The sequence below is a fragment of the Alnus glutinosa genome, chromosome 9 (assembly GCF_958979055.1).
Source record: "Alnus glutinosa chromosome 9, dhAlnGlut1.1, whole genome shotgun sequence".
NCBI classification, from domain to species: domain Eukaryota; kingdom Viridiplantae; phylum Streptophyta; class Magnoliopsida; order Fagales; family Betulaceae; genus Alnus; species Alnus glutinosa.
The window spans coordinates 19619479-19625413 of record NC_084894.1 but is presented as its reverse complement, the minus strand read 5'-3'; the positions used below and the strand labels follow the sequence as shown (position 1 = coordinate 19625413).

The 5935-nt window shown below is 35.6% G+C and overlaps 1 long non-coding RNA gene across 3 annotated transcripts; it reads right to left on the bottom strand.

Moving 5' to 3' along the window:
* Positions 1-1735: 1735 nt before the first annotated feature.
* LOC133878420 (uncharacterized) lies at positions 1736-5488 on the bottom strand. 3 transcript variants are annotated; one of them, XR_009901892.1, is made up of 3 exons: positions 5041-5478; positions 4374-4429; positions 1736-2664 (listed from the first exon to the last, which is right to left on the bottom strand). It is a non-coding gene; the product is annotated as an uncharacterized LOC133878420 (long non-coding RNA). The 3 variants fall into 3 exon arrangements; XR_009901893.1 differs by having other exon boundaries at positions 1736-2034; positions 5041-5406; XR_009901894.1 differs by lacking the exon at positions 4374-4429 and having other exon boundaries at positions 5041-5488.
* Positions 5489-5935: the final 447 nt, after the last annotated feature.

Genomic DNA, 5935 nt, shown 5'->3' with positions numbered 1-5935 from the left:
AATCGTTTTGCAATATAGTGTTATGCAAGTGCGAGGTCGATCCCACAGAGAAATGGTCAAATATTGATATCTTGCTTAATCAACCTCATTTTTACCTAGTTCCAAAGGTTTGAGACTTGATTCAAGAACAAAAGACTAAATGAAAGAGATGTAATGAAATATGTAAATTAAAAGGAACTAAGGTTAAGGAATCCACCAAACCAAATCCTACAACTCACACTCTTGGTTTCCACTTAAACACCCAAAGAACTTTAAGCTTAGGGTGTTATTCAAGTTTCTTAACCATAAACCCAAGAACCATTAGATGAATCCAACACATTGACAAATCACAAAGAGTACCGATTGAAATCAAAACATCCAATGTATCGTTCAATCACAATGGATATCATCATTCAAACCGATAAAACAATGTATTAGTCGGTTGAAACACATAAAATGTCCTCTATCCACCACTAACCACATTCATTGCAAAAGATAAAGCTTTAAATGAATGGAACTTGAACAACTAACATGGTATATCATTAAATGAGCAAGTGGTACAACAAGATTGTGAGTGTCATCAATGGAAAGGTTTCATCCTCAACCCTAGTTGAGGTTACTAGCCTTCCATGACTAAGAACACCACAAGAAAATGATGAACAACCATGGAAATGAAAGAAAAGCTCTTACAAAGGGAAAGTATTCTGAAAATAAACTACTGAATTACACTACAATAAGCACGAAATTAAAACTAACTACAGAGTTTCTGCTCTATTCTCTCCTCTCCTATTCTCTCTTCTCCTATTCTCCCATCTTCTCTATGGCATGGTGCTGCCTTTTATATAGAAATAGCATGTTGCAGGTTGCTGTCTTGGAGAAGAGTTGCTGCCTTCACGTGCTGTCCAGCAGCTTGGACAGTATGGAGATGCTGTCCAGCACATAGAGAAAGTGAAGATGCTGCTTGGGGAGAAGAGAAATGCTGCTGTCCATGCTGTCAAGTGCTTGAGTTGCTGCTGTCCTGCACACAGAGAAAGGAGATGTGTCCATTTGAGTGGAAGATGTGCTGTCCATTGAGTGGAGATGATGATGAGCTGCTGTCCCTTTAGTGGAAATGATGCTGTCCCATTGAGTGGAGATGATGATGAGCTGCTGTCCAGGTGTGCACAATTCCATGTTGCATGAAGGAAATCGCTTTGTCTTGATTTGGTGCACAGTAACATGTTTGGAAAGGGACTCCGGTGGTCCCAGCTTGTGCCTTTCGGTGCTACAGGTTTAATAAAATCTGGTCCCCAAGTCATACAAAATCCAATCAAAGCAGGAAAAGACAAACTCCAAATTCGCACAGATTGCGGGGCAATTTGGGCATAGTAAAAGTCCGAAATAGAAAAAATCTATTTCAGACTTATTTGTTTAATTTTTCATGAGCTTTCCAACGCCACCAAAATCAACGCAATCCAATTTTCGAGTCGAAAGTTATGATGAAAGTGACATGCATAACTCAAGGATTTTGCCACTTTGTTGAAATATTGGAATTTTGGACGATTTTCTTCAATCTTGTTGTCAATAAGTGTAGAGTTGCTGCCCATTATGGAGATATGTGCTTGATTTGGTGTGACGACCCTTTTTTTTTTTTGTATAAAATATTTATAAAACATAAAAGGGTCATCACAGTGGCACGACTACGTGTCGCTCAGCCAACATACATACATGGTCCATATCATGTACCTGATATTCAGAGTAATATCTAACAGCGGAATAATCATGACGTTACATCTCCTAACGGAAAGCACATCTAAATATACATGTGGTCCATACAAAAGAGCCATATATCTGTCTAACTGTTTAAGGCTACAATTCCACTAATACAAGAGAATGGCTACACAAAAGGATATGTGACACCTACGTCACTAGCCATATACAAAATACCCCAAAAGAGTGAACTCCATAGTCCAACTCAATACGACTGTCGCGGTGTGCTTCAATCGTAATATCCCAAATACGCAGCTACGGGGTCCTCCTCTAAGTCAGGTGTACCTGCAGTCAAATGGACATCATCTATACGGTTGTGGGGGTTTGCCACATCCGTATAGGTGAAGGGATGAGTTCACCACCTCAGTGATATTAAACTAACTGAGTTTTTTTTTCCAAATGAACCAACTTTTCTTTTTAGTCTCGCGTACACTATAACAGCTACCAATTTATAGAATTTTGTTTGAAAACCCCAATAGCTGATATAGCCTACACCGACTATCAGAAAACCTTTAAAACATACTATGCAGTTGGACCCATACGTAGAAGTTCCTTTGGCTAGGAAGCAACCACGTATAAACCCACCTACAATAATACTTTTATGTTGGTAGCTCGAATTGTAACGCCCCCAAACCACTAAGGGTTAGGTTCGTTCTTTTCTCTTTAAAAACTGCAAAGATTCGTAAGGTCTGCCAAATATCTTAACTAGTATGCTGATTTAAATAAATTAAAAATAATAATGATTTTAAAACTCAGAGCTTTTAATAAATGCGGAAACGGTTATTTCGAAATAAACAATTATGTTTGATTCAATAATTAAAAATCCAAAGAAAACTAAATTTGTTGTGCAAGTGCACTTATTAAGAAAACATAAATGCAATATTCTAATGCATTCCTAGATCCCATTCCGGCCGCCTAGGTCTCTCTGTTCATAACCTGAAAACAAAAACAAAATAAGGGGTGAGCACAAAAATATGCTCAGTAAGGAAATCCTCAACCATAAAACAGTTGAGTTAAATTCTTTTAAAAATCTCCAAAACAATTGTCAAAAACTCATTTTTTTTATACACAAGATATAATATATGTTTGAAATTAATCATTACTCATAATAAGCCCCTGTACACTATTACGCCCTGTGTAAATAGGGTTGCGCGGTCATTGCTGTGACCTCGGGCAGGTAACGCGGTTTACCTGTGGCCACAGGCCCTGCCCCCGTCAGCTAATTAATTAAAGTGCACTTAGACTGACATAGAGACGGATTACCGCTTTCACTAAGTTCATCAGCGGGTGCGCTTCCATCTCAAGCTACGGTACCGAGCTTAATCTCTGCGAATCTCTCCGAATATATATGGGGCCCAAAATAATAGTCTCCTCCACACACGTGCCCTTTTCTCAAAAATTTCTCCTTTATATATATCTCATAGAGTTTTCTCACAAAACTTTCTCATTCTTTTCTTGTATATCCAGGGGCAACGTGTTGGAGGGTTTCACAAATATTTTTCTTCTTTTATCGTTATTCCAAAAAGGTGACTTCACATCTCGGTTAAAATAATAAATTCTCAAAAATTGCAAAGTCCTTTAGAACCGAGGTTTTTCTCAAAATCACAAATTCCAAAATATCAAAAATTGCACATAGGCCTAACGTTATTAACTGTGATAACACTGTGCCTCAGGGCATTACAACTTCATGCCGAGCCCATAGTTGTCCATGCGGTTACTAGAGTAAGACTCTGATATCCAAGCACTTCTTACTGATGTGACACGTCAATCCATCTACCTACTCCCAAGCCACACCGATATCGCAACCAATAACATCAAAACCAAGCACACTAAGCTCAAAACATGCCATCTCGCTCTTTAGTACAAGCTTACTATCATTTTTCTGAACATGGTTAACACAGAACCCTAGGGCATTACAACTTCATGTCGAGCACGTAGTTGTCCATGCGGTTACTAGAGTAAAACTCGGGTATCCAAGCACTTCTTACTGACGTGCCACGACAATTCATCTACCTACTCCTAGGACGCTGTATTACTCACACCGAACCATGACAATATTCTTGTTCGTCCAAGCTCAATGTTATAAAATTATGCAACTAGACGATAACAGTATACATAAGCTCTTTTGCCATCAAAACTCTTAGGCATACTAATACGTCTAGCATCAAAACTACAATATTCTATATCATGAAAACATCATTTAATTTAAACAATGATATGCATGCTAATGATGGTCTTTCCATTCCTTTAAAACTTTCCATTCCTTTCATTCCTTTCGTTCCTTTCGTTCCTTTTATGCTCATGCTTTATGCTTTATGCTTTACAATTCAAATTCTATTCTCCATTTCTTTACAAATCATGATTTCTTTAAATACAATAAACCAATTAACATGAAACTTTATCATTCTACTTTGCATAATTTAAATCCCAAACGCAGCTCACATTCAAATCCTTTAAAAATAACTCTACACATTTCATCCATACATCATTTCATAACATCATTAATATTATTTGAACATAGTTGAAACTACTCAAATCAACCAAAACAGATAATCAACATACAGTTGGTTCAAATTTATAAAACACATATATTTTTCTATTTTAATAAAATAACAATAATAATTTTTCAGTGAGTAAAATATCACCTGCCTGCGCGGATATTAAGCACTAGGTCTCCTAGACATCACCTTGCAATGTATCACTGTGAAATAACACATTGCACTATTTAGCACATTAAGTAATTAACACCCTAATTAGCACTTGAATCGCTCAAGGCTAAACCGTTGGAAAAACTATAATATTTTAAGGGTTCCAAACGCCTACCCACAAATCCTAAACACTAACTAAAACTCAAACAATACTAACCCAAAGTATTTATTAAGGGTTAGATATTAAAATCAATATTTAACTATTTACTCATAATGTTAATTATTAACCTGCAATTGATTTCACTAACACTTTTATACTAACATTAATCTAAAATTACATTTACTACTCTTTTTACAATAATTACTAACTTATTAACTTAAATCATTAATACATTTAAAATAACCTTAACCCATAAGAAAATTTTAGGGTTAACTTCACAAATACAATTTAAACTAAATACCCATAATTATTTATTTTTACTAATATTAGAACCTAATTCATAAATACTTATTTTTTTTTTTTTTTTACAAAACCTATAGCTACTTTGGGATTAATTATCACTATAACCACAATTAATCCACAAATTAACAATCTAGGTTTTACACTTAAAAACTCTAAATTAATTTAACCCAAAATTACGAAATCATGAGTTTAGTGTTTTACCTCAAAACGATCGGTGGAAACGTAGATCCAAGTGCAGGGATCACGTTTCTGAAGACGGATCGAAGATCGGACCATTAGATCTTCGTAGATCATGAATTTTGTGTAAAAACCTTAAGGAAAGAGAAATGAGGAACTCTCTCCATTTTCTGAAATAAGGCTCTCGGGAGCCTTTCTTCCTTTTATTAGTGAAGGGCCATTTGGCCCTTCATTCTACTTTTACGCATGTGGGGCGCAGGTTGTCCCACATGCAATTGTATTTCCTTTTATTTTTAATTCTTTTCTTTTCCCTTTACTTATCTTTCCACTTAACTCTTCCTCTCTTTATGGCCGACACACCCTCATCTCTCCATTTAATGTTCTATTTTATTTTATCTTTTGTTTTCATCTAATTCTCTTTTCCTTTTAATCTTTTCTAACATTTTTTTATTTTTGTCTTTTAGTTATCTAAAACTTCTCATTTTTTATTTTTTTTATTTTTTATTAATGAAAGGCCATTTGGCCTTTGCATCACGTGAAGGGCCATTTGGCCTTTCACTTATTGTTTTTCCATGTGGGGCGCAAGTCGCCCCACTCATTAATATATATATATATTATTTTTTTTTCTAAACTGAAGGGCCGAATGCAATATTCTAATGCATTCCTAGATCCCATTCCGGCCGCCTAGGTCTCTCTGTTCATAACCTGAAAACAAAAACAAAATAAGGGGTGAGCACAAAAATATGCTCAGTAAGGAAATCCTCAACCATAAAACAGTTGACTTAAATTCTTTTAAAAATCTCCAAAACAATTGTCAAAAACTCATTTTTTTTATACACAAGATATAATATATGTTTGAAATTAATCATTACTCATAATAAGCCCCTGTACACTCTTTCGCCCTGTGTAAATAGGGTTG